At 39.8% G+C, this 22,943-nt stretch overlaps 2 protein-coding genes across 19 annotated transcripts in view; one reads left to right on the forward strand and one right to left on the reverse strand.

The window, feature by feature from the left end:
• The window catches only part of NUP205 (nucleoporin 205), a 115,765-nt gene extending 111,978 nt beyond the window's left edge, over nucleotides 1–3,787 (reverse strand). Inside the window, exons 1-3 of one of the 3 annotated variants that reach the window (XM_072762967.1) lie at nucleotides 3,704–3,787; nucleotides 3,295–3,440; nucleotides 2,671–3,113 (exon numbers count right to left, since the gene is read on the reverse strand). The gene's annotated coding sequence lies outside the window, so the exon portion shown is untranslated. Of the gene's footprint in view, nucleotides 1–2,670; nucleotides 3,441–3,703 lie in introns of those variants that run through there. The other 2 variants (XM_072762966.1, XM_072762965.1) reach the window with 2 other exon arrangements.
• CNOT4 (CCR4-NOT transcription complex subunit 4) overlaps nucleotides 3,636–22,943 on the forward strand; it is a 142,296-nt gene continuing 122,988 nt past the window's right edge. For 4 of the 16 annotated variants that reach the window (XM_025984501.2, XM_072762973.1, XM_072762976.1 and 1 more), the window contains exons 1-2: nucleotides 3,702–3,907; nucleotides 4,684–4,785. The gene's annotated coding sequence lies outside the window, so the exon portion shown is untranslated. Of the gene's footprint in view, nucleotides 3,908–4,683; nucleotides 4,786–22,943 lie in introns of all 16 variants that reach the window. The other 12 variants (XM_025984500.2, XM_025984505.2, XM_025984504.2 and 9 more) reach the window with 9 other exon arrangements.

Raw genomic sequence — 22,943 nt, forward strand, 5'->3', positions numbered from 1 at the left:
CATGATCTGAGCCAAAGGTAGACATTTAATCAACTGAGCCACCCAGGCACCCTCCTCTTTCTCTTCTTTTAGATAGCTTTGTAACATTCCAGAGACTCAGTACAAAATTCAAATTAATAAGTTTCCCAGTGATGGACATTCAGTAGCATGGTCTCTCTTTTTTTGTAGCATGGCCTTTTAAAAATGTAAATCAGATCATGCCTTTTTCCTTCAAGGGCTTTATTTTTCTCACGGAAATAAGAACTACATATCCGGGGATCCCTGGGTGGTTCAGCTGTTTAGCGCCTGCCTTCAGGCCAAGGCATGATCCTAGAGTCCTGGGATCGAGTCCCGCGTCGGGCTCCCTGCATGGAGCCTGCTTCTCCCTCTGCCTGTGTCTCTGCCTCTCTTTCTCTCTGTGTCTCTCATGAATAAATAAATAAAATCCTTAAAAAAAAAAACTACATATCTTACCATGGCCTAAAAGGCCCTGGATGATCTGGTCCTTGCCCCTCTGTTAAATCCACCTTATGCCATTCCTCTCCTTACTCACCACACCCTATACTAGCAAGCCTTCTGGAAAGGTTTTTTCCCACCTCAATGTCCCTGCATTTTTTCCTCTTTTCATATATAAATATCTTCCTTGACTATCCTCTTCCTCACTAATTAAAATTGGGTCCCCTTCTTAGACCTTCTCATAACATCTTAAAAATATCTTTATGGGGCACCTGGGTGGATCAAGTGGTTGGGCATCTGCCTTTGGCTCAGGGCATGATCCCGAGCTCCTGGGATGCAGTCCCACATTGGGCTCCTCACAGGGAGCTGCTTCTCCCTCTGCCTGGGTCTCCGCCTCTCTCTCTGGGTCTCTCATGAATAAATAAATAAAATCTTTAAAAAAATGTATCTTCACAGTATTCATCACCAGTTATAATCATATAAATTTATATACCTGAATATTTCATCTCTGCCTCCTACGTTCTATGAGGACAGATACAGTGCTTTTGCTGAGCTCTGATTTACTGTGCTACCAACACCTAACACAATGCTTGAAGGTAGAAAACATTTATTGCATGAATAGATGATATATCCCCTCACTGAGGAATCATTAAGCAAGTTGGGTAATAGAATTCAATGCTAATTAACTTTAAAAATGGTAGGAGAGGGGATCCCTGGGTGGCGCAGCGGTTTGGCGCCTGCCTTTGGCCCAGGGCGCGATCCTGGAGACCCGGGATCGAATCCCACATCGGGCTCCCGGTGCATGGAGCCTGCTTCTCCCTCTGCCTGTGTCTCTGCCTCTCCCTCTCTCTCTCTGTGACTATCATAAATAAAAATTTAAAAAAAAAAAAGAACTTAAAAAAAAAAAATGGTAGGAGAGGGCAGCCCGGGTAGCTCAGTGGTTTAGCGCCACCTTCAGTCCAGCGCGTGATCCCAGAGACCGGGGATTGAGACCCAAGGCGAGCTCCCTGCATGGGGTCTGCTTCTCCCTCTGCCTGTGTCTCTGCCTCTCTCTCTCTGTCTGTCTCTATGAATAAATAAATAAAATCTTTAAAAAACATGGTATGAGAATTACATGTTATATGGATAAACCTAAATGAAATTATATATATATATAATATGTATATGTGTATATATACACACACATATACGAAAACTTGCAAATATAGAGCAGTAAAAGAAGCGCTGGCATGAGAGGGCACTAATTAGTTACCAATCCAGGAAATGTCACTTTTTCACTGTTAGTCTCCATCAATGCAGGGGTGGCAGGGGTGGCAGGGGTGGCATTGCCTTCTAGTGTTATATACTCTAGGAGGTATCACTGGCCTTTAAGAGAAAAGGCCAGGAACCTAGAATTGTAAAACGCGGGACTGTTCCTCAATGAAAAGTTTTGTGTCCCTCTGGCTTTTAAATGTCCCGGTGTAGGTGAAAAACCTGTGTATAACTAGCTGCACCTGAAAGCTGACCTATTTTACATATGAACACAAAGCTGTTTTTTATTTTTACATAATTTCAACAGCGAACATTTTAGGAATGTTTCTACAGCGAGAACAGATTAGTGTCGTCCACCAGAGGTGGCCAAAGCACCAAACCTGTGTCAGTTGTGGCTTTCACATTCGTGGGGATTTTACTTATAAGTGCAGACACTTGATTGATAACTTGATTAGATTTCCTAGAACGGTCATGCCTGAACATTTATATACTGAAACAGGAGTCACTGTATTATAAATTACTTTCTTTATACTTTTTATATTTTACATTAGATTTAAACCAAATCCGGCATGTATGCAGGCTATATCATCTACGAATTTCATTTTAGGCTAATAGAGGAGACATTGTGAAAGTATGTGTCATTTGAAAAAAAGGTGTGTTGGGTCAAAACAAGATTGTGAAACACTGGATTAGACAGACGAGGAGGGCTAAGATTACCCTTTTCGTTCTTCACGCAACGGTTCTCATCTTCAATAACGGAAAGGGTTCTTTTTATGAAATTAGGTCCACATATGTAAAATTGCCACCTCCTCCCTTATTTCCCTTTTCTGCTTTAAAATTTTTCATCCGTGACGATATGCTATGCATTTCAATACTATATTTTAAAAATTGATCGCCTCCTCCCCCTTTTCCTTCACCCCTACACAGCTAGAATAGATACAGGCGTTCTTAGAACAGACACACGGAATTTTGCGTTTTACTCACCACCGTCTTCCCTGGTATTGAACAGCGCCAGGCACCCAGGAGGAGCTCACGGGTTGCATGAATGGGCGAGGAATACGCGCAACAAGCAAACCGGAGGGCTTCGAGCGCCACTGTCTGCAGAGTTCTAGGAGACAAGCGAGGGCCACCTGGGGCTTGATTTTCGTGACTGAGGAGCATTCCTCAATCGCAGGGATTCGCAGGGGCTGCGGGGATTGCAGGTGCCTTCTCACGTTCTTTGCGATGTACCGATGTGCGCGGTGGTCCGGGAACCTCACGCGCGGAGCCCCCCAGGTGAAACACCGAACTAACTTGCAGCGAAGTCCGCATCCTGTTGTCACATTTGCGCCTCATCGGAAAACACGTTTTTCGTGCAAGTGCGTGGGTCCGCCGTTCCCTCGCTCGTCTCCGTACAGGACGGTCCGGGGGGGGGGGATGCTTCTTCGCTGGAGATGCACGGAGAGGCGGGGACCACGGGTGCTGCTGGCTCGGCCCCGCGCAGACACGGGAAACGAGTCAACGCTCCCTCTCCGCGGACAGACGCCGCCCCAGACGCAAATTCTCACCCTGGATCAAACCCCGCGCTCCTCCCACCCGCCCCCTGCCTCGACCCCGCCCCTCAGGTACCTGCGGTGGGGGCGGGGCACAGAGGAGCCCGAGCCGGCCCCCCTCCAAAGTGCTGAAGCTCGCTTGGAGTTCTGGTATCCCATTCCTGAGCAAACCCCGCGGACTCCGAGCGGCTGGCGGAGCCCGCCGGCCCCAGGACAGCGGGGCTTCACACGCGAGCGCAGAACGAAGCAAAACACGGAGAAAGGCGGTGGTGGTGAATCCAACAGCCACGTGAGGCGGGCATCAAGTCCGCCCCCGGGGGCGCCAGAACTGCAACTCCCGGCTTGCAGCTGGGCGGGCATCCTCCGCGGACTACAACTCCCAGGGTGCTGCGGGCGCCGCCGCCCGCCTCTCCTCCCGCCCCTCCCCCCGCCCCTCCCGGCCGGATCGGCGTGCGCCTGCGCACCGCAGGCCGGAGGAGTCTTACCCTAATGTAAGATGGTGGCCCGTCTGGCTGTGGAACCCACCGAAAGCTGAGAGTCCGTCTCTCAGCCGTAAAGGTCGGACTCGCGGAAGCAATCAGGCCCGGTTCTGAAGAGTTTTTGTGTCCCCGAAGCTCGTTCAGTGGTCTCCCGTGAGGACGCGGCAGCGCGTGGAGTCGGCTGAGGGGAAAGCGAGGCAAGGCAGGCGGGTGAGTCTGTGCGGGGCTGGGCTTAGGGGAAACCCGGGGCTGACCGGCTACGAGAGCGCGGAGGCTTCGCTGGGACCGTGCAGGCCGCACCCCCCTTCCTCCCCACCCCCCGCTTCGCCTTCACCCTCCTCCTCCTCCTCCTCCTCGGCCTTCCTCCTCCCCGCCGCCCCCCCCCCCCCCCCCCCCGCTCTCCCCTCTACGCCACAGCAGTTAGCACCGGGGAGAGGGAGCGGGGCTGGAGGCGGCGCAGCGGCGACTCCTGCGAGACGTCCCCAGCCGGGGAGCCGAGGCGCACTCCCGTCCGGGGCTCTCCGCCCTGCGCTTCCGTAGGGCACAAATCCCGGGGCTCGGGACTCCCCCCCCGCCTGGCGTTCCCCCCTGCCCTCTGCCTGGCGTCCTTGTCCCGGAGCCCCCGCCTCCCCGGCCCGGAGCCATCACTTGCACTCCGACCCGAGTCGCTGCTGCTCACCGGTCCCCACTCCCCGTGCCCCCGCCCCTCGTCCTGCTGTGTGTGTGGTTTTTTTTTTCCTGCTGCCCCCGCTCCCACCCCAGAGTTAGCCTTTGCCCCCCCTCCCCTCTGCAGTCCGCCCCTACTCTGCCTGCTACACTGGCGCGCCTTCTGAGGTGCAGCCTCTGCTTTAAGCACATCTGTCATTTTAAAGCTGCCCCTTAAGTATCTGGATGCTGCTGCTGCTGCTGCTGCTGCTGCTCGGTCTGACCCACCTGTTTCAGAGCTTTCTTGGCAATTGTCCGTTCCTTCCCTCTTTTCTGTACAGATTCTTTCAGCATACACTTCGAGAAAGGGGAAAGGAAAAAAAAAAGGGGATTCCCCGTCTTGGCCCCCTGAAAAGTCAAGTTGGGGAAGTGAATTAAGTGAGGTAGGATACTGTTAAACGTCAGGAGTCCAGGTCATTTTTATTAAGGCTGCTCGGGAGAGGAGCGTTTTCTTTTCTTTTCTTCTTCTTTTTTTTTTTTTCTTACAGTGATCTATTTGTGGATTATTCGCTCTGTTGGGACTTGTGGCTTTTTGTTGTTTGTTTGTTTATTTGTCCCCTCCCAACCCCCGCCGCCGCCTTCTATTTTTTGACCGGCTTCTCTCTGCTGCTAAGCATCCTACTGAATTACCTCCCCCCCCCCCCCCCACACACACACTTCATGTGAACTCTGATTATACCAGCAAATATTAGCCCAGGCATTTCAAAATAAGATAAATCTGGCCTGCAACCAAATGAATCTGTGAGCTCCACACGAAAATAGGAGATTCTGATTATCTGGTGCTTCTGTGTGGGTTACAGATCCTTTCCATATTAAAAATTGGTCATTGACTCCATGGGTTCTATTGCCGGTCGGCTTAATTGATGACATATTTATGGTTCAGGTGGAAATTTCCTTTCCAGCCAGTATTAGGCTTACTTAGGGGTTGTTGGATTTGGGAAATTGTCTCTTGTGACATTTCTGGAATGGTAGGCATCTGAATGAATGGTCTTCTCTTGAAGACTCATTAGATATAATTGCAAAAGAAAAAATGGAATTTTTTTTTCCTCAAAAACTGAATTCCCATTTTCTTGTTCCACAGAAAAGAAGGGGGGCTGGGAGAAGAAATGACAAAGCTGTACTCTTACATGCATCTGTTGGCACTCACTGTTATTAGTATCTACATTAAAAAGTGGAAAACTAGGAACAAGGGATGGCTAATAATGTGTGTTTTTTGATGAGAGCAGAAATTGAAATGCCCTGACTAATGGTATAAGGAGCCTGTAATCACAGCTCTGTGAAATAAAGAATTATTGGGAAGGCAAATGGGATTACATAGATCAGATACATACATTTCAAGTTTAGACATAAATAAGACACTGTGTTAAGACACGTGTAAAAATGTTGAAGTCATAGTAGCAATCTCATGCAGCAGTATACCTCTTGTTTGCAAAAGTAATAGTACCTCAAGAAGAAAGACATACCTAGTTACCCTTTTAATCACTTTTGCACGTTGCTTTATTCTTGTGATTTTTGTAAATTTTTCCTGTAATACTTGAGGAATCTTCCTTTGGCACTATATTTACTGGATTGTGATGAATGGTCTGCTTTTTCAGATATAAACCAAGGTTAAAAAAGCTGTTTAGAAAAACTTCTTTTAGGCACCGAAGCCCCAATTTGGGGAGACTAAATAAATCCCTACTCTCTGAGAATTGTAAGCAGTTTATATAGCTAGCCTTGTCCTGAGTTATAATTCAAGATTTTTCTTTTAAAAATTACTCATATTTTTTCTGTTAGTAGGAACATGCTTAATACAATTGATCTTCAACTCTAAGTAAAAATATATCCTTTTCTTTTGTCATGTGCTGCTGAAGAAGCTTTCTACTTCATACCTGCAAATAATACTAACACAAGGTTTAGGAAACCTTGGCAGTCATACTTGGCTGATTTGTAAGCAGTGTGTTCTAGGAGAGGACTGTTTTTCTGGCAGAAAAGTGTAAATGATTTTAATACATCTTTTGTTTTGTAAAGATCCTTTAGCTCGCTAATAAATACATTCTCAAGTAATTTTCTTCACTCCATACTTCTCTCCAGCAGTCATCAGATTCTTAATTTCAGCACTTGGAAGTCAAAACGAATTCACTTTTAGATCTTTAGTACATTTGAAGGAGGTATTTAAATTTTTTTTTTTTTTTGATAGGAAATTGGGATCTAATTTCAAAATACTTTTGTATGGTTTAAGTTTTTACATGTAATCTGCATTGCAACTTCATACTTTGGTGGATTTTGTTTGTTTTTTTCTTTTCTTTCTTTCTTTCTTTTTTTTTTTTTTTTTTTTTGGAATAATTTTTGCCAGGTTCAGGTTCAGTAGTTGAATTCTTCAGACAAATAGGTGATTTCTCTAGGAAGGTTTTTGAACATGAATTACTTTAAATTAACTTATATAAAATTTGTTTTCATAAAATTGCATAGACAAGCCTTTTATTAGGTTGAGGCAGTTATAATCAAATGACAAAATGCAGGAAAAGAAAATCTTATACTGCCCTTCATTAGCAGTAACTTTCAACTCATTGTTTTGTAAAAGAAAGTGTTGCTTAAGGATGAATTCTTTCATTAGGAGAATTATATTTTTAAAATGATTTTAAAACACTTAAGGGAATGACAAAAATATTTTCTGTTTAAGCACTATGATTTTAGAAGGCTTCCCTTTCCTTCCCTACTCCTGGTTTTAAGGTGAAGCTACACTCTTCATTTTAGTGTGTATGTGCAAGTATTTTGTACCTGTAGTAATACTCAATTGAATCTATTTCAACTCATGTTATTATTTTTATAGATCATTCAAGTGAAATAGAAAGTCTTAATTTGTGAAAACTTCAGTCTCTGCTGAAAATTCAGTTAGTTTTTCTGTCATTAAGTGTAGTACTGTCTTGACTTTTTGTGAAGGAAGATACATTTAGCTCAGTTGGTTCCAAAGGAAAACAGTGGGGAAATAGGTTATAGAGATTTTTACTGTTCTAGAAATAGTATAACTGGAATGTGCTACATACTTTTCTCAAAGGATTTCTTAATCTAAGTGGAACTTGTAAATGGTTTTTATCCCACTGGAATAGCATGTATTGGATAAAACTTAACACATTTTGAGATATAAAAAATTTTATGTTACTTCAGAGATACTAAGAAAAATCTGCAAATGCCCATTCTTATATAAAATGTGTCAATACCCCTGGTATCTTAAAGATAGTAATAAATATTTTTTCTCAGTAGTTGAGATTTTGCAAATTATAATGATGGCATAATAAGTGGGACTTTTTAATCACATATATAGTGGTTTTCTGAAAGAACTTTTTCCAAATTGTTTTTAATCTTATTATGTGGTCTTCTTTATTAGAAAAGAGTGTGTGGTAAATGTTAATTAACTTTTTTAAGTGTAGTAATATAATCCAGTGGGTTTGGTCACATTTCTTTTTCATAGTATAATTCTTTTACTTTTTAATCAGAAATTGGTTTATGGAAGAGAAAATTTCAACACTGTTTTGCTCCTTTAGATTAGTGTTCCCATAGAACTTTTTTTTCCAGGGCAAGGGAGACCTTAGATGCTATCAAAAAAATGATTACTTTTACTTACTATAAAGAGTTAATTTTCAGGATAGTACAAGGGAATTTCAGGATGAGTTTATTTTATTCCCAATATCTGTATTTGTGAGGAAGATTTCATTCTTACTATGTTTATACAAGAGTATTGTCCTGTTTTAAACTTTAATTGCATTGGGTGATGAGATGACAGATTGCTATGAAGATAAATCTTGCTATTTGTATGTCTGTCTGTCTCATGTCATTTCAAAACTAATCTTTTTTTTTAGTTACGGCAACTGAAGTCTTACCTCTTGAGTGTTTAGAGACAGTATGGAGAGGGAAAATCAAAATAATCATATTATTTTATTCCCAAAATCGGTCCTGAAAAAAAAAATAAGTCAAGGCAAAAAACAAACAAACAAACAGTGCAATTAGAAGAATAAAATGCCAACATTTAAAGGTAGCTGGTGTTGCATTCCTGCTTTTGGAAGAAGTTAATGAATGATGTTGTAGGGGAAAATACTGATTGAAATTTGAAAAATAGCTATAGACTGAAATATCAAAAGGTGGAGCATTCCGTAGCAGCAACAAACAGATACATTGTCATTAAGCCAAATATCTGAAATTTCTTAAGCATGTTTTTCAGTCTTTGGAATAAAGAAGAAATGCTAATTTTTCTGATTACTGAAGAACCTGTTAAGTCATTCCTTGTTGAGGGCAGTAGATGTCTTCAGATTATGAATTTCCTAAAATAATACTGGCCGATTTGTGTTCTTGAACATTGATTGTAGCAATTTTTTTTTAACCTTTTGTATGCTTATGGTTTTTTCCTGATATTTTTTATTTTCTGAGGTTTGGATGGACCTATTTGTGAATGCTGTAATTGAATGAAAATTTGAAATACACACAGTCTTGCTTTTAGTAAGATTAATTATTTCTTTGATACAGAGCCCTTTCCATTTTGATCACATTTTTTACCTTATTTTTATTAATTCTTAGAATTAGGATGCTGTAAATTCTCTGTCAAATTAGATCTTTCCAGAAATTTTTTTCTTAATCTGAATTGGGACCTAAATGTTGAGAAAAGAAAATGTTATAATGTATCTTGGTTTTGTCATTTAAAATGAAGTAGATTATTAGTATTTAGAAAAAAAATAAGCTTACTAAAGTGAAAAATCTAAGTATAAAAGTTGATACCAACTTCTGTGTAGTTGTCATTCAGCTTCAAGGATTATCACCTCATAACCAATCTGGTTTCACATATACCTCTACTTACTTTATCTCCCATCCCCCTGCTCTTTGACCTAGATTATTTTGAAGCAAATCCTAATCATCATATTATTTCATTTGTACTGGAACTCTCTTGACATAATAAAATATCTTGATTTTTTTATCAAGATTATTTAATCAGTTTATCAAATAGTCTTTGAGTACTTATAGATCCACTTTTTGGGCTATGACTCAACCTCTTAAGAGTTTATCATCTTATTGGGTAAACTTTCATAATAGTTTAACTAGCACTGTCCAAAGCAGTATCCAAATAATGTGCTGTATACGTAGTCGAGTCTAGTACTTCAGTGTAGGGATGTCTTCAGACTGAAGTTCTAGGAGTGAGGCTTCCTAGGGAAAGTGGGACTTGATTAAATAATATATACCATCTGCAAAGGGAGAGAGCATCTCCGGAAGAACATTCCATATGTGAGCAAACATTCGTTGTGACTAGCATGATGTCGGAGGAATATAAGTAGTTTGACCACTTGAAACAAGGTCTTACTTTCTGGGAATGGTGTTAGATAAGTTAGTATACTACGGTAGAGCTGGGTTATGAAAAGTATATTCAGTGTCAAGTTGAATTTGATCTAACCATTAAATAGTAAGGAACCATTAGAGTTGGTCAGGAGGCATGAGATAACATATTAACGGTGCTTTTTTTTAAAAGAAAGATTTCTTCTCAGTAGGATACATCATATTTTGGGGCTGACAATTGAGTTGGAATTTCTTTTTTTTAAAGATTTTATTTATTTATTCAGAGAGACACAGGGAGAGAGGCAGAGACACAGGCAGAGGGAGAAGCAGGGTCCATGCACGGAGCATGATGTGGGACTCGATCCCAGGGCTCCAGGATCACACCTTGGGCTGAAGGCAGACACTCAACCGCTGAGCCACCCAGGCGACCTGAGTTGTATTTGAAAAATTAATGACTAGGCCACTGAGGTAAGGGGCCACCGAGAGAAGTTAGTGTTGAAGTACTACAGGATTTGGCAGCTAATTGATTCCATCTTCTCTTTCAATCCCTTACATTCAGAAATGACACCAAGGTTTTTGAGAATGAAGAACTGAAGAAATGTGGTTGATTTATCTTTGATAGTAAACTTCAATTTATTATCCAGGCCTAGCTTTTGGAAGGGAAGTGATGATGTATGATACTCAGTATTAACAATCTTAAATCTTAAAAATTTCTGTAGAGAATAACTACCAGTGTTTTAAAATAATTTTAGATATTCTTTCACTGGGGAATGAGAGTTTGGAAAATAAAGGACAGTCTTAATTATATGATTGTAAGAGGGGCATCTGGGTTGCTCAGTTAGTGTCCAATCTCAGGGTTCTGGGATTAAGCCCTCTGTTGAGTTCTGTGCTCAGCATGAAGTCTGCTTCATGAGATTCTCTCTCTTTCTACCTCTGTAATCTCTCTCTGTGTTTGAGCTCTCACTCTCAAAAAAAAAAGGGGGGGGGGGAAGAGAAATTACATGATACTAAGAGATGGAACATATCTCACTTATAAAAGAGAAGTTTATGCCTCATCTGCATCTTATGGTGAATGAGTTCAGAAGGAGTATTAGGAAACTTTCATCTGAATATAACCAATATATATTATTAAATATTTGTAAAATTTAATAATGACCCAATGAGAGCAGAAAAAGTGGCAGAAAATTCTGATGAAGTAGGGCACTAACTATTGTCAGCTCCAAGCTCCCTTAAGGATGGGTAAGTTTAGGTCAGCAGGCTAGAAAAGAATGTAGGGACATTATAAAATGAAAATGTGTTCTTTGTTTTATTTTGTCATACTCTGCAAAGGTATTATTAGAAATAGATCTGTTTAAACAGTCATATGTGTTTTATTTGGAATTTTTCTTAAATTATGAGACCCTTGAAGCGCTTTTTTGTTTTGTTGAATCTTCATTAAACCGGCTTTCTTCATCTGTTTTGTATTTCTAGAAAATTTTGCATTTGTTTTGTGAAGGAAAATTTTACATTTTGTCTTAAAGCAGGGGGGAGAAGTAGATTTCTTGCTTCTGGCTTTTTAAGTAGTCGATGAATAATACTGTATTGCTATTTATTCTCTTACTGTTTCCTTCAATATCATGTATTCATTCTCTATAGTATATAGAATGTGGATCTTAAGGATTCTCAGAGTCTGAAAACGTCTCAAGCTGAAGGTGCTTGCAACAACTTCAAAACTAAATTTATTTTTATTTACCATTCATTTTTGGTCCTGGTATTATGAAAGGTATGACCTACAATAATGCCATAGACCTTTTAGGTACTTAGGAAATATTGATAAGGATAGGAAATACTGACAGGGATACAGATGATGATGCAACATAGTACATATTGGGACATGTCTGTTTTTCTTCAACATTCTCTCCATCTGACGACCTCCTTACTCCTGGTAATGTGACAGAGCTATTTTTGACATTTTTTACTTATTACTTTATTTAGCTGGCCATGTGTGCTTTCTAATGTGGTCACTAGAATGGAAAGCTATTGCCTTCTTGAGGGCTTACAGGGCGGGGGGGGAGTATTTTTTTTTATTCCTAATTTTTTTAAAAGAGTTTATTTATTGATGAGAGACACACAGAGAGAGGCAGAGATACAAGCAGAGGGAGAAGCAAGCTCCCTTCTGGAAGCGTGATGCTGGACTTGATCCCAGGACTCCGGGATCACGGGATCACAACCTGTGCCAAAGGCAGACACTTAACACTGAGCCACCCAGGTGTCCCACTAACAAGGGGTTTAATGTGTTAATTTTGGATTTAAGATTGAATTGAGGTCCCTTCATGGAGGAGAATCTTGAGGATTATATATCTTTCTCATTGCCACCAGTGTATGTGGGAGGGAAGTATCAAATACATAGCATAGCATTGAGAACATCTTCAGTGTAGCTGCCAATCTAGTCTTTTCTCAAGAAATTTTAATTTAGTCCTTTGGAGTGTGGAGCCATTTATAATGGTGGTAGTGGGGAGAAAATGGTTCCTTGCTCCAAAAAATCTCTTTTAGATTTTAAGAACTTAAATAAATCTCTTATTATTAGAGGTTTGCTTCTTTTTCATCAGTTCTTAAGAAGGAGCTGATTTTGTGAGTGGCTTTGGGGTTGCCTTGGGTGGCCAGGAGGGTAGGTGCATTGTAAACCCAGGAAAGGGGAGGGGAGGCAGAAAGTAAAGTGAGAAGACTTTAGATTCTAACAATGGCAACTGTGCATTTTTGCCTAAAGCATTGATGGCAGTGGCTCCTTTGCTGCCTTTGGTTACGCACTTAAGGTTTATTGTTTATTTATTTTTAAAGATTTCATTTCTTTATTCATGAGAGACACACAGAGGGAGAGACTTAGATGGAGAAGCAGGCTCCTCGCAGGGAGCCGAAAGTGGGACTCCATCCCAGGACCCCGGGATTACGCCCTGAGCCGAAGGCAGACGTTCAGCCACTGAGCCACCCAGGCGTCCCTTTTTGTTTAAAGATTTATTTGAGAGAGGAGAGAGAGGGAGAATGAGCATGGTGAGGAAGGGGCAGAGGGAGAGGGAGAGCCAAGCAGGCTCCACTCCCAGCATGGAGCCTGACATGGGGCTCAATATCACAACCCTGAGATCACGACCTGAGCTGAAACCAAGAGTTGGACACTTAACCAGCCGTACCACCTAGGCACCCTGGGATTGTTTTCTTTTTTTTTTTTTTTTCTAAGTTAGACTATAATTACAAGTTGGGAAGGCTATAGACTTTAGCCTTTTCCAGGTCAAACTAGTATCCTTGTCCAGCCTTGTGCATTTTAACATAAGTTGAAACCTAATGAATTAGTCTTTTCTCTGCCATGAGGAAAGGGGAAACAGGAAAGAGAAGGATAGGTATGATACTCCTCATCTGCTTATATGTTAGTGATGTAATATTCTAAGGTTATTTTATGAAAAGTTCTCTGACTTTTATTTTTAATTTTATGAATTCAGTTATAAAATAGCTTCATGAATTTACCAAATGAGTCCTTAGGAACGTTTTAAAAGGTCCTTTGGTAGCCATGGAGTTAATGATAGGCTACAGAGTACCTCCTTAAGTTGATGCTTGGTGGTACTTTTTGAGATTTCTTACTTCTACTAAACTCTTTTCTGTCATACTGGACACAGTCCTAGAAGTGACTTTTGCTTCCAAATAATAAAGCTAGTAGTCTCTTTTTAAGGTAGCTACCTTCCCTGCATTGTATTCAAATCTATTTTGATCCTGATGGAAGCAAGCATGACAGTAAAATACTTTAATACAGTCATTCTAACAAAAGAACATTAGTCATGTGTCACCATATATTCTTTTGTCATGCCTGGTGAATATTTTCACCAGCAGCTTTGGTGAACTCTGAATAATACATGATGTGTCTGTTTACAGATTGTATTTTTTATTATGTACTATTAAATTCTATAATTTTTAAAACTTGACATGATATTAAAGATATATTTTCTTCAGTATTTGAAGCACAGGACTAACTTAAATGATTTTCTGTAGTTGAACATAGTTTTTAATAGCCTCTCATTTTCTGTGCAAGCCCTTTGAATTCTCCCTATTTTTATTTATTGCTGGTACTGGGGGTATGCAGTATACTATGAGGCAAGACTGCCTAAATGTAAATCTTGGCTCTACCATCTATTACTTGTCAGACTAAAAGTAAGTTACCTGTTGGGCCTCAACTTCCTCATTTGTAGGATGAAGATGTGAGGATTATCAGTAGAATAAATGACATAATATATGTAGAGTCCTTGGAATAATGTTCAGTATGTAGCAAATGCTGTGTAAGTGTCTGCTATTATTATACATTTGAAAGATTCAGAAAACATTAATTTTTGATGACTTATTTTTTTATTAAAGACATCTTTTAATGTTTAGGTACTAGACATTTGTTTTTAGTAGTTATTTGATAAGCTGGAAATTAATGTGTTTGAGGGGATAATCAAAGGACTGGTCTGCCTAGAATTCTTTGATTCAGGGAGTATTAGAAAATGACACTGGATAGATGTGATAAAAATGATATGGAGTGTTTTGAACTGAGGCAGAGAAATTTAGATGTGGTTGTTAAGAGGGCAATCATGGCAAGGTTCTCTCCCTTTTTTTTTTTTTTTTAACATTAGGAGAGTGAGGTGCTTAAAATCGTATTTAGGGGAAGATGGTTTTTGGGTGTCCTTGGTAGCACAGAATTATTTGATTTTATGTGGACAGAGTGTTGTTGTTGCTGTTGTTTTGTTTTTGTTGTTGTTGTTGTTGTTGTTTTGGTCTGTTCTGTTCACTGATCTACTTTAATAGCCCAGACAGTGCCTCATAGATAGTAAGTGCTCAATAAATGTTTATCAAATGAATGAATCTTAAGGGAGTCTCTGAGGTAATGAGAGAAACACAAAAGACCCAAATTAAACTTTTGAGACCTCTGTATTTAAGGAGTCAAAGTGAAAAGTGTTATTAAAGCAATAATTGGAGAAGTAGAAGGTAGATAGAAAAGTTTAAGTTTTGGAAAACAAAGAGATTTTCCAGTAGAGAGAAATCACAAAGATGAGGAATAGGAAGATCCAATACAGTATCATTTGTATTCCAAGAAGAAAAGAAAGTGGCATAGTCCAGTACAACATTTAAGGAGAATGAAAATAGAGAAAGCCCTTTGGCTTATGATGATCAAGAACCATGTTAAAGCAATTTCACTAGTCTGAGAATGTAAACCAAATTTGGGGAAAAGGTTAAGGAAGATATAAGTGCAGACTTTAGGTGACGATTCAATCTAGAAAATGACTGTAAAAATGACAGGCAGACAAATTATAATAGCTTTCATTGAATGTGTACTATGAGGGATTCTATTTATTAGAAGAAAACTTGAGGCAGTTTGTACTGAGTGTTGTTTTATAGTAGAGAATAGTAACTACACATGCTGCTTCAGAACTCTTGACACTTGCTAATTGTGTACCTCTCCCTTGTAACATGGAGGCAATGTTATATTTCATAGATCTGTGTGCTAAGGATTAAGTTATTTTATCTTTTTTTTTTTTTTAAAGATTTTATTTATTTATTTACAAGAGACACACGCACACAGAGGCAGAGACCTAGGCAGAGGGAGAAGAAGAAGGCTCCATGAATGGAACTCAATGTGGGACTTGATCCTAGGACTCCAGGATCACGCCCTGAGGCGAAGGCAGACACTCAACCACTGAGCCCCCCCAGGTGTCCCTATTTTATCCGTTTAAAAAACACTTGAAACAATGCTCTGTAGCTGGTAAATGTTTTATAAATGTTAGCTGTTATCACTCACTATTGAGGTAGAGAGTGGGATTGGAGGTTCACATAGAAAAGAAAATAAAGAAATTAATGAAATTATTGCCAAGTAATGGCAAGAACTAAATGGAAAGGCCTTAGAACCTTTGCTCTGGCTCTTCTCTCTGCCCGAAGAACACTTTTCCAGATACCCACATAGCTACCTCAACTCCTTCAGACCTTTGCTCAAATGATCTCCTTTTCAGTAAGGCCTACCCTATTTATTTACAGTTAGAACTCAGCCTCTTCTCCCTTAATATTTGCATTATTTTGTTTTTTCTGTAATATTTTCATACATATCATAAAATTCATTTATTCTATACCTACACTATTTGTTGCTGATCTCCATCTACTGGGGTAGGGATGTTTGTTCCCTGATATATCCCAGGTTCTGGGAATAGTATTTGGTACATAGTAGTAGGTGCTCAGCATATGCTTGCTGAACTGAATTCTGCCATTGAGGTGGGCTTTCTGAGACTTGTGAACACTACGTAGAAGTTAATTTCGAATATTTCCTCTCCTTTCTGAAAAGAGTCCTTTTTGGTAGTAGTTTTCTTGGCATTTACTTGGGAAATCCATTTAGCTGAGGAGAGAAAAATGTGAGATGAATTCCTTTTTTGCTACGATAATTATATTTTACACTTGATTAGCCAATAAATGCTTACCTTCGAGTGCTTATTAGATACTAGGTACTGTTCTAACCTCTTTATTAGTTTTTAAGAATTCTGCATCCTTACAAGTATATTATAGTTTCCTTGGAAGCCATCGTTAGGGATGAAGGGGAAGCCCTTTTTGCACAGAGACTAAGCCTGCCTGTTGTCTTCTTTTGACAAAGACCTTCTTACATAGCATTTCTCCCTCCAGCATTCACAGCCTTGACACTATACTTGCCTGAAGTAGTCAGGACTAATCTCATTATATCCGTTATCCCTTTTTATGTCAGTCTCTGCTAGTCTCACACTTTAATCCCCCCAGGATTCTCAACATTTCCTGTCTTTTCATTCCTCTCCATATCAGCAAAATTTCTTGTATCGTTTTTTTACCTGAACATTTTCTCTACTTTCTACTTTTCTGAAAACAGTGCTTCCCTTGCAGTCCTCTTACATGTTGGCTATTAAATTTTTCATTTTTTTCTTGTATGCCATCATCAAAGGTCCGTGGGGAGTCCCATGCACTAATTCTGACCTCCATTGAATAGGAGTTGAAGAGGGGACCTGGTTCCACTGAGCCTGAAAATGGGGCAGATGCGTTCCATTTTCCTCCCCTCCCTAAAACTTGTCTGTTAACGGGTTATGTTGTCGATAAACCGTTGTTTACTGTCATCTACTGCACCCTGGATTATGCCTTCTATTTTCTTGACTATTATTGCTCCTGGCTCATTATTATCCTTGCTGATATTATGTCTCTTTTAATTCTTCATAATTTCGACATATACCATCTCTGATCCTTCTATTGTGGCTTTCTCTAAACTCTTTAAAGATTTTGCTCACCACCTCATCTCAGTCACTCACTCCATGGTTGTACCTTAACACCTATTACCAATAACTTGAACCCTTTTATGATTTTCAATTCATGCAACCCCCCTCTGCCATCTGTCTTTTCAGCTCATTCTACCTAGGACCTTAACACAACAGCCTTTGACTGTCATTAGGACCTCCAGTCCACGGACTGTCTTTGCCCTCTTGATTTTCTGTCTTTTTACCTATTATACATTCATTACCTAGTGATTGATCATTGTATTCATTTTCTTTCATATGCCCTCTCTTCTTTTGCCTTTTTTTTTTTTTTTTTTTTTTACTTCGTACTTACTTGGCCCAACATAAACTCTCGTTAAGTCAGATTCTCTTGAGTAGTTCACGTCTGCACCTGTGTGGCTAAAAGTGAAGAAAATACCTACGATGAGCACTCTCACTTTAAATTCATAGTAAGAAACCTCAGGTGGCCCTTAATATTGTCTGGCAGTCATAGTCTATTTCTTTAGTCCATTCATTTTTCCCTCTCCCAGATGACTTTGTTATACCCTTGCCTTCTCAGACTCCCAGCTTTCCTCTTTATATTCACTGTCAGTTAATAGACTTGCTTCCTATTCTGTTGAAAAAATAGAAGCCGTCAGAACATTTACAGACTCCACCACTGCATCTGTGTACCTGGTGGTCTGACTCACAGACTTTGCCTTCTTTCTGTTACTATAGATGAACTATCTCTGCTTCTATGCAGCTCCTCTGATTAATGCATTAGATTCCATCCCCTTACTCTGAACATTGCTCTAAGCAATTCTCCCCCCTCTATTCAGATCATTAATTTTTCCTTCTTTTCTGGATCGTTCCTATCAATGTGCAAACATGCTATAATTTTTATCCTCATAAAAATATCTTCCTTTGTTCTTCTCTCTTTCCATTGCTGCAGAACCCCTTAAAGCATTGTCTAAATGTACTTGTTCTGGTTATTTTATCATGTTTTCTCTGAAGCCCGTTCTAGTCAGGCTCTGGCTCCTACCATCACTGTACCGAGATTGTTTTTGTTTAGGTCTCGTCTCCTAAGAATGACAGTGGTAAATCTAGGAGTCCTTTTTTTTGTGTGTTATGTAATCAATCTACGTTTGACAAGTTTTTTCTCCTTCCTCTTTGATACACTTGTTTCATTTACCTTTTAGGATACCGTATTCCCTTGGTTTTCCTTAAAACTTACTGGATGCTTCTCCTTCACCTTTCTTGTTAGATTCTCCTCTTTGCTTACCTCTAAACAGTGGAATATCCCAGGGCTCAGTACTTGATCATCTTGCCTATTTACCCTTACTCCCTTGGTGATCTCTGCTAGTTTCATGGCTTTGAATTATTTCTTCTTCTTCTTCTTCTTCTTCTTCTTCTTCTTCTTCTTCTTCTTCTTCTCCTTCTTTCTTCTTTCTTTCTTTCTTTCTTTCTTCTTCTTCTTCTTCTTTCGGGGCGGGCCTTTGAATAGCTTCTAAATGTTGATGAGTCTTAAGTTTATTTCTCTAGCTCAGACTACTCTCCTTAACTCCAGATTTGTATATGTAGTTCCCTATCTTCACTGGAATGACTGTTAAATATCTCAAACTCACCATGTCCAAAATAGAATTCATTCCCTTCCTTCCCAATTCTGCTCTCCCTTACCTGCTTCACCCACATAGCCTTTTTTATCTCAAATGTTGGCAGCTTTCAGTTGCTCACGCCAGAAACCTTGGTGTCATTCTTGACTCTCTTGCTGTCACATATTTATTCTCAGGAAATTCTTGGCTCTACCTTTTTTTTTTTTTTTAAAGATTTTATTTATTCATGAGAGACACACAAAGAGACAAAGAGAGGCAAAGACATAGGGAGAGGGAGAAGCAGACTTCCCTGGGGAGCCCGATGAGGGACTCCATCCCAGGACCTGCGATCACACCCTGAGCCAAAGGCAGATACTCAACCACTGAGCCACCCAGGCATCACCCCTCTTTTTATTTTTAAGATTTTATTTATTTGAGAGAGAGAGTACCCCTGCACAAGTTGGGGGAGGAGCAGAGGGAGAGGGGGAGAGACTAGCAGACTCCTTGCTGAGTGCTGGGCACGATCCCAGGACCCCAAGATCACAGCCTGAGTCAAAGTCAGATGCTTAGCTGACTGAGCTACCCAGGTGCCCCACTAACCATCCTTTTTTCAACCCTACATAGAGAAAGACTTGACATCTATATCCCTGAAGAACTTGGAAAGAGAAGGTCTGAGTTGGTTACTATTTCAGAAAGTTGCTTTGAATGGAAGAGTGGCCCACCCACCCCCTTTTAAAAAATTATTTATTTATTTATTCAAGAGAGGCACAGAGAGATAGGCAGAGGGAGAAATAGGCTCCCTGCAGGGAGCCTGATTCAGGACTCCATCCCAAGACCACAGGATATGACCTGAGCCAAAGGTAGATGCTCAAACATTGAGCTACCCGAGTGTCCCTGGACCACCCTTTCCTAATAGAGGTCTGCTGTTACTTCACTACTACCACTAATGTTCTTTAGCAGCATTTGCTTTCCCTCATCCTCTGCCAAATTCAATGGCCTGTCTACCCCTGCCCTTTTTGTCTTTTCTTACTTTCAGGTGGAAGTGTTGTATTTCTTAACTTTTGGCTCTATTTGAATTAGCATTTTATACTCAAGACTTTCTTTTTACATATCCTGAAACCCGTTCTTAATTCTGGGATATGAGTTGGTTTTACTTTTGTAAATAGAGTTTCCAATAGAATAATACTGAATATGATAGTAAAAGGGGAAATGATACAAATAGGTGAAAAAGAAATGGTGTGTACAGTTGTGGGGAAAAGTATGGTAATTTCTGGAGCAGTTGTATATAAAGAAGCTTAGATAAATTAAAAAGCTTAGAGATTGGTGGACAAGAAAGAACTTAATAGTTTATTTTTTAAATTTCTTTGCACTCTTTTCTCTGAAGGCACATATCCTCTAATCAGTTTTCTTTTGATTCCCTTTCAGAAAGTTCTCTTGTACTGGGATCAAAAATCTTATCAAAATTATGATATTGTGTATATATATTGCTTTTGATTATGGATCCTTTCAGATTACTGTACTTAATTTCTTGGTTTAAGGTAGATATATGCCTGTTTTATTCAAGACATTTCTTAGACCTATGTTGTCCAATATGGTACCCATGAGCCTACCGGTGGCTGTTGAGCACTTGAAATGTGGCCTGTCTGGGGCACATAGGTGGCTCAGTCAGTCAGTTAAATATATGACACTTGATTTTTTTTTTTTTTTTTTTTTTTTTTTAGAATATGGATTTTATTTTATTTATTTATTTTTTATTTTTTATTTTATTTTTTTTTAATGATAGTCACACGGGGGTGGAGAGAGAGAGAGAGAGAGGCAGAGACACAGGCAGAGGGAGAAGCAGGCTCCATGCACCGGGAGCCCGACGTGGGATTCGATCCCTGGTCTCCAGGATCACGCCCTGGGCCAAAGGCCGGCGCCAAACCGCTGCACCACCCAGGGATCCCCTGACACTTGATTTTGGCTCAGGTCATGATCTTAGGCTTATGAGATCGAGCCCCAGGTTGGGCTCTGTGCTCAGCACAGAGTCTGCTGAGGTTCTCTCTCTACCCCTCCCTCTGCTTGTGCTCCCTCTAAAAAAATAAATTAATTAAATACATAAATAAATAAAATCTTTAAAAAAAATAGAAATGTGGCTAGTCTGAATTGAAATATGTGCTATATGTGAATACTTAGTACAAAAAGATTACAAAGTATCTCATTAGCAGCTTAAAAAATAATTACATGTTAAATTGATAATATTTTGGATGTATTGGGTTAAATAAAATTAATTACCTTTTGTTACTTTTTCTTAATGTGGCTAGTAGAAAATTTAAAATTGTATTAGTGGTGTGCAATATATTTCTCTTGGACACTGCTTACCTTTTTTTTAAGTTTATTATTATTATTTTTTAAAGATTCTATTTATTTATTCATGAGAGACACAGGGAGAGAGGCAGAGAAACAGGCAGAGGGAGAAGCAGGCTCCATGCAAGGAACGTGATGCAGGACTCATCCCAGGACTCCAGGATCCCGCCCTGAGCCAAAGGCAGGTGCTTAACTGCTGAGCCACCAGGCATCCCTAAAGATTTTATTTTTGAGTAATCTCTACACCTAGTGTGGGGTTTAAAACTCACAACCCTGAGATGAATAGTTGCACACTGTTCTGACCCTGAAGGCTGGGCACCCCTAAACTTACCTTTTTCATTGCCCTAATACGTTGAATTGTTTTTAACTCAGTTAATGATCTGTTATATGTTCACTAAAAATGAATTTGGTATTATGATTTTATTTTTAATTTTTATTCTTTAAAAAAATTATATATTTGACATAGAGATAGAGCACAAGCAGGGGGTAGTGGGAGAGGCAGAGGGAGAGGCAGGTTCCCTGTTGAGCAGGGAGCTCAGTGGGGGCTGGATCCCAGGACCCCAAGATCATGACCTGAGCCTAAGGCAGACACTTTGTCACCTGAGCCACCACCCAGGTGCCCCTCAAGTCCTGAGTTTTCTTTTAAGCATTTGACTTTTGCCATACCCTTGCTCATGGCACTACATGAGCATAAGTTATTCTTTCTGTCCATTGCCTGGAAGAATTTTGAAGGAGGAATTTAAACAGTGTAAGTGTCAGTCTTTTATTTACTTCTTAATAATAATAGACTATTTAATAGTACATTTTACAATTCTTCCATTATTAACATATAACTTTAAAGGCATTTTGTGTCTGGTTAAAAAAAGGGATTGAAAATTTTACATATGAGTAAAAAGATTTTGTTTGCTTAAACACAAAACCCTGCAAATGAATAAACAACCCAAACCCCTGCTGACTCAGTCTGCTGTCTGGGTTTTATAAACTTTGATAAACTTGGGCCTTAGCAGCCATTACTGCTGTCCCCCCCCCCCGCCCCCCCCCCCCCGCCATGTCATAATATATTTTTTCTTTTTTTTAATTTTTATTTATTTATTCATGAAAGACAGAGGCAGAGACCTAGGCAGAGGGAGAAGCAGGCTCCCTGTAGGGAGTCAGGACTCCAGGATCCTGCCTTGAGCCGAAGGCAGACGCTCAACCTCTGAGCCACCCACATGTCCCTCCATTTTATAATGCTTTATAAAGATTTAAGTTCATGGTTTTATTTATATTTTTATATCTGTTGAAAAACAGATTTATCTTGGGTTCAGTGAATGCTTTTTAGAGAAGTCAAGGTTTGACCTATGTTTAAATCCAAGAGGCATATAGCTCAGATCTGGGTAAATTTTTTTTTTTTTTTAAGATTTTATTTATTCTTGAGAGACACAGAGAGAGAGGCAGAGATACAGGCAGAGGGAGAAACAGGCTCCATGCAGGGAGCCCATTGTGGGACTCCATCCCAGGACTCCAGGACTACACCCTGCCAAGGGCAGCCCAGGTGTCCCAGATCTGGGTAATTTTTAAAGGAACAACAAATAATTTAGTAACTATGGATTATTTAAAGGGAGATGTTGACTGCTGAGCTCCAAAATATAATCATTGTAATACACAGTATGTTGTTATCATAAATATATTTAACAAAATGGCTGTTAAACATTTGAAAATTTACAGAAGAATTATTATTTTTATTCTTATCCAAGGAGTCCACAGTATATCCTTAGGTATTAAGAATTGTATGAAAGCATTCTCTCAAGAAGAGTGTGCAAAGTAAAAAAGTTTGGACCAACAAGCTTGAATCTTTTGTTTATTTTCAGTAATCTCTGCATCCAATGTGGGGCTCAAACTCAAGATCCTTAGATCGAGTCATAGACTCTTCCAACTGAGCCAGCCAGATGCCCCAAATATATGTTTTGACTTTTTAAAATGGAATCCTTAATTTTTACATGTTTTTCAAAATTACTTTTGAAAAGCTCTACACCCAACATGGAGCTCAAAATTACAACCCGAAGATTAAAA

The sequence above is a fragment of the Vulpes vulpes genome, chromosome 7 (assembly GCF_048418805.1).
Source record: "Vulpes vulpes isolate BD-2025 chromosome 7, VulVul3, whole genome shotgun sequence".
NCBI lineage: Eukaryota > Metazoa > Chordata > Mammalia > Carnivora > Canidae > Vulpes > Vulpes vulpes.